The sequence below is a fragment of the Nycticebus coucang genome, chromosome 4, assembly GCF_027406575.1.
Source record: "Nycticebus coucang isolate mNycCou1 chromosome 4, mNycCou1.pri, whole genome shotgun sequence".
NCBI classification, from domain to species: Eukaryota; Metazoa; Chordata; class Mammalia; order Primates; family Lorisidae; genus Nycticebus; species Nycticebus coucang.
In genome coordinates, this window is record NC_069783.1 from 124336938 (window position 1) to 124346204 (window position 9267).

Sequence of the window (9267 nt, forward strand, 5' to 3'; positions counted from 1 at the left end):
ATCTGCAGTGCTAGACCAGTGCCTGGTACACAGTAATAAACATTGGTAGAATAATCAAATGAATGAATAACCCAGATTTCTACACTGTTGTGCTTGCAGTTCCCCAAACATGCCATGCTTGCTCTCGTTCCTGGCCTTTACTTTTGCTGTTTCCTCTGCCCAGAGCTATTTCCCAGAGGGAAGGAGGGGAACAATGGAGAAAGACCACCCTGCAGCTGCCCAGGTCTCTCACTGGTCCTCTTCTTCTTCTTTTTTTTGAGACAGTCTCACTTGGTCACCCTTGGTAGAGTGCTGTGACATCTTAGCTCACAGCAAGCTCCAACTCTTGGGTTCAAATGGTCCTCTTGCCTCAACCTTCCAAGCAGCTAGGACTACAGGCAGGTACCACAATGCCTGGCTATTTTTTTTAGAGATGAGGATCTAGGGAACAGACATGCTTTTGACTTACCTGGGTTGTAATCCTGACACTTCCATGTATTAGGCATGTGACCTTGGGCTCTCTGTAAGATGAGGAGACAGAAACCTAACCCTCTCTCCTTCCAAGGTTGTTGGGAAGATTCATAATAAAAGTTCTCATGAGGCTGAGTACAGCGGTTCACACCTGTACTCGCAGCACTTTGAGAGGCTGTGGTGGGAGGATCACTTGAGGCCAGAAGTCCAACACCAGCCTGGACAACATAGTGAGACATTGTTTCTACAAAAAAAAAAAAAAAAGTTCTCATGCATTGAGCACTTATTCTCAGCTACCCTATGGGGCAGGTATGGCATTTTATCTTGGTCAAGGAAACTGAAGCTCAGAATAGGGAAAGGACTTGTCCAAAGTCACAGAGCCAGTCAGAAATAGAGTAGGAATTCAAATCTAGCAGGCTGACTTCAGAGCTCACATGCTTAGCCATCTGCTGCAGCACTAGGTATACAGTAGGCATTCAGTAGTGTTAGCTACCTGCAACCCTCTAACTGAGGTCCTAGGAAGAAAGACCTTGCTTTCCTGTTGGTACCATTTTCCAGACCAAACCACGTGGTTTGTTTATTTCCTCCCTTGCAATCTGCTTGGAGATGCAAGGCCTCTCAGCAGCCTCTCTCTGAGGGATTTTTGGATTATTTCCACCTTGATTAGTTCCAGTTTCTCCTGCAGAAGCAGGAATTATTTTGGGGACTTAATGGCTCCCTCTTGCTGCCTGTGACCCCTGCCCAGTTGCAAACTACCTCTCCCTTCACCTGCACGGTTCATTAGCTGCATTCCGCCCCCTGTAGCCCACGGCTTCCTCTGAAGTCCAACACCTGCTCTCCTGCTTCCCCCAGAGCCACTCTGCCTTCTCATTATTTTGTAGGGGTGGCAGATATGAACTGTTTCCTAATCCTTGGCCCCCAACTTTGCCTCAGTACAATGACGCGCCCTCTAATATCAGGAATTTCTCAAACCTAAGCAAAACCTTACCCGCCATTTGGATGCAAATCTGTTTGGCTGACTTTGCCACTCCCTGTTCTTGTGGGAACATAGTCCACGTGTCATTCAGCCTGGGGAGGGAGTGGTTAAAAATTCCCAAGGATAGATTTTACATCCTGGGTATTTTACCATAATTAAAATTCCCGAGGGGATGCAGGGGATGCAGGACACCTCCCTGCCTCTGCCACCATGTTATGTCACAGTGTGTGGGGCTAACGTCACAAGCATGAGGCGTGGGTTCTGCAGTTGCTGTCACTTCTCTCTGCTCCTGGCTCTCCTTCCCAGCTCTGTGCTCTGCCTCTGCCAGGGCCGCCTGCAGGCCTTGCATGCTTTTTAAAAATAACTCTAGAGTCTCTCACTGAGGTTGGGGGCTGCTTCCTGGGTGTCCAGGGCTATATGTTAATCCTTCAGATGCAAGGTTTCCTGAAGCTTAGACTCTGGGCGGGACTAGGGATCTGTCACCAGTGTCTGGCTGAAGTAGTTCAGATGCTGACATGCTGTTCTAGAACCTAGGCTAAGGGCAAGTGGATCCTCCCAGGGCCCACCAAGTTATTCATTCATTCATTCAGACATTCAACAAGCATCTATTAGTGCCTACTGGCTGCAGAGCACACACCTCTGAATGGCCTCCGTTGATTTCCCATTTGCTTCTGAGTTATCTCCCTGCTTCTCATTGACTTTTTACTTCCTTCTCTAAAGTAAAGTTTTTTTGTTTGTTTATTTGTTTTTGTTTGTTTGTTTGTTTCAGATAGAGTCTCAGTCGGTTGCCCAGGCTAGAGTGCCATGGCATCAGCCTGACAGCCTAGCTCACAGTAGCCTCAAAACTCCTGGGTTCAGGTGATTCTCCTGTCTCAGCCTCCTGAGTAGCTGGGACTACAGGTGCCCATCACAACACTCAGCTAATTTTTCTATATTTTAGTAGAGACAAGGTCTTACTTTTGTTCGGGCTGGTCTCAAACTCCTGAGCTGAAGCCTCTCAGAGTGGTAGAATTACAGGTGTGAGCCACTGTGTCTGGCCAAAAGTTGAGGTTCTTAAACTGGGGTGGCTGATCAGTCCCAGAAGCAAACAGATGGTATGCTCAAATTATTTTTATTATTTTTTTTTTTTTGAGACAGAGCCTCAAGCTGTTGCCCTAGGTAGAGTGCTGTGACATCACAGCTCACAGCAATCTCCAACTCCTGGGCTCAAGCGATTCTCCTGCCTCCACCTCCCAAATAGCTGGGACTACAGGCGCCCGCCACAACACCCGGCTATTTTTTGGTTGCAGCCATCATTGTTGTTTGGTGGGCCCGGGCTGGATTTGAACCCACCAGCTCAGGTATATGTGGCTGGCGCCTTAGCTGCTTGAGCCACAGGCGCCGAGCCATTATTATTATTATTTTTAATAACTAACAAGCTCAGATAAGGCATGCTCAAATTATTTAGATGTGGGGAGGGTATAGGGGAATTACAAAGGCTAGTTACAACGGGAGAGCTCTTACCTTCTTAGGCCTGGTAGGCTGAGGGAAGGGAGCAGTCCCTGCTGGCTGGAAAGAGTTGTGTAGAGAGAGTCACCTTAAGAGAAGCTGTGACCTTTTTATTTTTTTTTTTGAGACAGAGTCTCACTTTATCACCCTTGGTAGAGTGCCTTGGCATCACAGCTCACAGCCACCTCCAACTCCTGGGCTTAGGCGATTCTCTTGCCTCAGCATCCCTAGTAGCTGGGACTATAGCTGCTCACCACAATGCCTGGCTATTTTTTATTGCAGTTTGGCCCAGGCCAGGTTCGAACCCGCCACCCTCGGTATATGGGGCCAGTACCCTACCCACTGAGCCACAGGCGCCGCCCAAGATGTGACCTTCTGTTGAGGGACACAGCCAGCCTGAGGTGCCCCACAGGAGAGAGATGAGTAAATGTCCTGACTCATTGTATCTTCTCTCTCCTATCTCCTCCTGGGGTCTCTCCCTTGGCCAAACCTAGTTAGAAGCCACAGGTTGAGGACAACTGTGGAGTCTGAACAGGGCAATCTCTTTGGACACAGATCAGGGTGCAAAGAATGGAGAGGGTTGCTCTAGAGGGGCAGGTGTAGGAAATCTGGCCTGGTAGTAGTAGTAATAGCAGTAGTAATAGTAAGTGCCATGATAAATGCTCAGTAAATGTTAGCTATTTTTAGTAATAGTGCTCATACTAGTTATTTACTTCTGCATAACAAATGTCTACAAAACTTAATGGCTTTATTTCTTTATTTGGAGACATAGTCTCACTCTGTTGCCCTGTGTAGTATTGTGGTGTCATTATAGCTCACAGCACACTCAAACTCTTGGACTCAAGCAATCCTCTTGCCTCAGCCTCCTGAGTACCTGGGACTGCAAGTGCCCACCACAATGCCTGGCTAGTTTTTCCACTTTTAGTCGAGACAGGTCTCACTTTTGCTTAGGCTGGCCTCAAACTCCTGAGCTCAGGCAATCCACCTGCCTCAGCCTCCCAGAGTGCTAGGATTACAGGCGTGAGCCACTGCACTCAGCCAACTTGATGACTTTAAAATATAATGTTTATGGCTCGATGCCTGTGGTGCAAGTGGCTAAGGTGCCAGCCACATACACCTGAGCTGGCGGGTTCGAATCCAGCCCAGACCTGCCAAATAACAATGACGGCTGCAATCAAAAAATAGCCAAGCATAGTAATGGGCACCTATAGTCCCAGCTACTTGGGAGGCAGAGGCAGGAGAATTGCTTGAGTCCAGGAGTTGGAGGTTGCTGTGAGCTGTGATGCCAAAGCACTCTACCCAGGGCGACAGCTTGAGGCTCTGTCTCAAGAAAAAAAAAAAAAAAAATATATATATATATATATATATATATAAATATAATAAAATTTATTGCCTTCACAGTCTCACAGCAGCTTAGCTATGAGGTTCTGGCTCATGAGGTTGAGGTTAAGGTGTCATACCTCACTACAGGCTTGCCTGGGTAGGATGCAAGAGGCTCACTCCAAGGCTGGAAGATAGCTGCTGGCAAGAGGCCTCAGTTCCTTGCCATTCCAGACCTCTCCAGAGGGCTGGTTGGGTCTGCTGGTAATATGCAACCAAAAAATAATAATAACCGGGCGTTATAACAGGCACCTGTAGTCCCAGCTACTTGGGAGGCTGAGGCAAGAGAATTGAGGTTGCTGTGAGCTGTGATGTCATGGCACTCCACCGAGGGCAAAGGATAACATAGTGAGACTCTGTCTCCAAAAAAAAAGAGATAGAATATTTTCTACCCTTCAATTTTTCCCTCTTGTCACTGTGCAGTCCATTATCCTGGCTGTGTTCCAGGCAATCACCAATTTGTTTCTACCACTCTAAATGGTTTAGTCTGTTGTGGAATTTGATAGAAATTAAACCATGCAGTAGCTCTCTTCTGTGACTGGCTCCTTGTAAACAAAACTGTTTACAAGGTTCATAGACATTGTTACACATATTGTTAATTCCTTCTTCTTTCATTGCTGAGTAGTATTCCGCTGTACAGATAGAGCCCAAGTCATTTATTCTTTTCTCCTGCTGAGCGACATTTAGGTGGTTTCTAGTTTGGGGCTATTATGAAAAATGTTGCTATGAAGTTCAAGGAGAAGTCTTCTGTATGGACATTTTCATTTATCTTAGGCAAATCGCTGGGAGTAGAATTACTAGATCATATGGTAAGTGTATATTTAACTTTTTAAGAAACTGCCAAACTCTTCCAATGTAACTGTGCCATTTTACACTCCCACCACCAGTGTATGAGAGCTCCAGTTTCTCCATATCCTCACCAACACTTTGTATCATCTGTATTGTTAATTTTAGCCATTCTCATCTGTGTGTAGTGGTGTCTTATTGTGGTTTTAATTTGTATTTCCCTGCCAACTAAAGATATTGAGCATCTTTTTTTTATGCTTATTGGCCATTTGTATGTCTTCTTTGTAAATCTTTGGTTCAGTTATTTTGCCCTTTTTTTTGGTGTTTGTTTTTACTGGGTTATTTGTCTTATTTAGTAGTAAGAGTTCTTTAGATATTCTGGATTAACTCTTTTGTTGTATATATACATATATAAAATGAATATTTTTTCTCAATCTGTGGTTTACAGTTTTACTTTATTTTATTTTATTTTTGCGACAGAGTCTCACTATGTCGTCCTCAGTAGAGTGCTATGGTGTCACAGCTCACAGCAACCTCAAACTCTTGGGCTTAAGTGATTCTCTTGCCTCAGGCTCCCAAGTAGCTGGGACTACAGGTGCCCACCACAAGACGTGGCTATTTTTTGTTGCAGTTGTCATAATTGTTTAGCAGGCCCAGGCTGGGATCGAACCCACCACCCTCAGTATATGTGGCTGGTGCCATGACCACTGTGCTACAGGTGCCAAGCCCAGTTTCACTTTTTTAATAGTGGTTGGGAGGGAACAAAACTTTAATAGTTTGATAAAGTCCTAGCAAATTGTTTGAGATTTATTGTGTCTGAAGACATCTTAGGCCACAAAGATTTTCTCTTATATTTTCTTCTAGAACAGTGGTTCTCAACCTTCCTAATGCCGCAACCCTTTAATACAGTTCCTCATGTTGTGGTGACCCCCAACCATAAAATTATTTTCCTTGCTACTTCATAACTGTAATTTTGTTACTGTTATGAATCGTAATGTAAATATCTGATATGCAGGATGGTCTTAGGCGACCCCTGTGAAAGACTCGTTCAACCCCCAAAGGGGTCAAAACCCACAGGTTGAGAACCACTGATCTAGAAGATTAATAGGTTTAGTTTTTTTCCCCTCTCCTTCCCTCCCTCCCTTCCTTCCTTCTTCCTTTTTTTTTCTGACAGAGTCTACTCTGTTGCCTAGGTTATAGTGCTGTGGTGTCAGTTGTGCTCCCAGCAACCTCAAACTCTTAGGGGTTGAGTAATCCTCTACCTCAGCCTCCCAAATAGCTGGGATTACAGGCACTTATCAGTGTATTGGGTGATTTATTTTCCTTTGCGACAGAGTTTCACTATGTCACCCTTGGTAGAGTGCCATGGCATCACAGCTCACAGGAACCTCAGACTATTGAGCTTAAGCAATTCTCTTGCCTCAGCCTCCCGAGTAGCTGGGACTATAGGCACCTGCTGCAACGCCCAGCTATTTTTAGTTGTAGCTGTCATTGTTTAGCAGGCCTGGGTCGGCTCGAACTGGGCAGCCTTGGTGTGTGTGGCCAGCACCCTACTCACTGAGCTACAGGTGCTGAGCCTGTTTATTTATTTATTTATTTAGTTTACAATAGTTTTTCTTTCTTTTTTTTTTTTTTTTGGTGGTTTTTGGCCAGGGCTGGGTTTGAACCCGCCACCTCCGGCATATGGGACCGGTGCCCTACTCCTTGAGCCACAGGCACCGCCCTCTTTTTTTTTTTTTTTTTTTTAAATATGGAACGCTTCACGATTTTGCGTGTCATCCTTGCGCAGGGGCCATGCTAATCTTCTTTGTATTGTTCCAATTTTAGTATATGTGCTGCCGAAGTGAGCACTATTTATTTATTTTATTTATTTATTTTTTTTGTAGAGACAGAGTCTCACTGTACCGCCCTCGGGTAGAGTGCCGTGGCGTCACACGGCTCACAGCAACCTCTAACTCTTGGGCTTACGCGATTCTCCTGCCTCAGCCTCCCGAACAGCTGGAGCTACAGGCGCCTGCCACAACGCCCGGCTATGGGGCTGGGTTTGAACCCACCACCTTCGGCATATGGGGCTGGCGCCCTACTCACTGAGCCACAGGTGCCGCTCAATTTATTTATTTTTTTGAGATAGAGTCTTACTATTGTCACCCTCGATAGAGTGCTGGAGTGTCACAGCTCACATCAACCTCAAACTCTTGGGCTTAAGCGATTCTTTTGCCTCAGCCTCCCAAGTAGCTGGGACTACCACAACGCCAACCTATTACAATTTTTAATTTTAAATGTTTTGTTCTATGGTAAATTCCTTAGGATTTTCTATATTCATAATCATTTCTGTACATAAAGACAAGTTAACTTTGCCTTCCTACTTTTTTCTTGTAAGGCTAAGGACCTCCACTAAGAGGTTTTATAGAAGTGGTGACTGCAAATATTCTTGCCTTGCTCCCAACCTTAGGGAGAAAAGTGTTAAGTGTTCAGACTTTAAGCATTAATGTGTTAATATGTTAGCTGTAGGTACTGTATTCTGAAGCTGCCTTTAATAAGTTGGGGAAGTTTCCTTCTGTTCAAATACTTTCGGAGTTTGTTGGGTTTTGTTTTTAAGTCATGAATAGGTGTCAATTTCATCAAGTATTTTTTTCACATTTTGACATAACCATGAAGTGAACTCAGATATATATTTGTTTAAATACTGAAGTGAGCCGGATGTGGTGGTATAGCACTCTGGGAGGCTGAGGCAGGTGGATTGCTTGAGCTCAGCAGTTTGAAACTAGCCTGAGCAAGAGCGAGACCCTATCTCTAAAAATAGCTGAGTGTTATGGTAGGTGCCTATAGTCTATCAGCTATTTGGGAGGCTGAGATAAGTGGATCACTTGAGCCCAAGAGTTTGAGGTAGCTGTAAGCTATGACACCATGGCATTCTACTGGGGCAAGGAAGTGAGACTCATATAATAGGAGTGAGATTCATATAATATACAATTATCCATTTAAAAGTTAACAGATTGGCTCAACGCCCATAGCACAGTGGTTATGGCACTGACCACATGCACCAAGGGTGTCGGATTCAAATGTGACCCCGGCAGGCTAAAAAAAATGACAACTGCAACAAAAAAATAGCTGGTTGTTGTGGTGGGCACCTGTAGTCCAAGCTACTTGGGAAGTTGAGGCAAGAGAATCACTTAAGCCCAAGAGTTTGAGGTTGTTGTGAGTTGTGACTCCATGGCACTCTACCAAGGGCGACCATAGTAAAACTCTATGTTAAAAAAAAGAAAAGTGAACAGATTAGCTTTGTGCAGTGGCAGTATCATAGCCAATGAGGTTTTTCCAAGGTGCAATTATTGCTAATGGAAAACTTTCCCCAATACATCTGCATTGGCAATTTTTAACAGTCTCTATGGAGACTGAATTTTATAAAAAGTGAACAGGCTTGGCGCTCGTAGCACAGTGGTTATGGCGCTGGCCACATACACTGAGGCTGGCGGGTTGGAACCTGGCCGGGGCCAGCTACACAACAATGACAACTACAACTAAAAAACAGCCAGGCGTTGTGGCAGGCGCCTGTAGTCCCAGCTACTTGAGAGGCTGAGGCTAGAGAATCGCTTAAGCCCAAGAGTTGGAGTTGCTGTGAGCTGTGACGCCACAGCTCTCTACCAAGGGCAACATAGTGAGACTCTGTCTCAAAAAAAAAAAAAGTGAACAATTCAGTGACATTGCATAACCACTACCTCTATCTAGTTCCAAAACATCTTTATTACCCCAAAAGGAAACTCTATACCCACTAAACCTATAGGAAGGTTTTATTACCCCAAAGGAAACCCTATACCCACTAAAACCCTAAAAGTCACTCTTCATTTCCCTCTCCTTCTAGCCTCTGGAACCTCTAATCTGCATTCTGTCTCTATGGGTTTGCCTATTCTGGAGTCCTCATATAAATGGCATCATAGGTGACCTTTTGTGCCTGGTTTCTTTCACTTAGCATAATGTTTCTGAGGTTCATCTACATAGTATAGATTTCCATGCTTGAATACTGTTCCATTACTCTCCAAGTAATACCACAATCTGTTTACCCAGATATACAGAAGTTGCAAAAAAAAAAATGTATACACATTTTAAGCAAGAAAAGAAAACTGTATTAAAATTGTAATACTCAAGTCACATTTGACTTCTGGAATTACAATAGGTGTGCTCAAACA

At 44.6% G+C, this 9267-nt stretch overlaps 1 non-coding gene and 1 pseudogene across 1 annotated transcript; one reads left to right on the top strand and one right to left on the bottom strand.

The window, feature by feature from the left end:
• Positions 1-6824: 6824 nt before the first annotated feature.
• On the bottom strand, positions 6825-6931 carry LOC128585085 (U6 spliceosomal RNA). The gene has a single exon (XR_008379833.1). It is a non-coding gene; the product is annotated as a U6 spliceosomal RNA (small nuclear RNA).
• Positions 6932-8358: 1427 nt separating this feature from the next.
• LOC128585032 (uncharacterized) lies at positions 8359-8475 on the top strand (annotated as a pseudogene).
• The last annotated feature ends 792 nt before the right edge of the window (positions 8476-9267 follow it).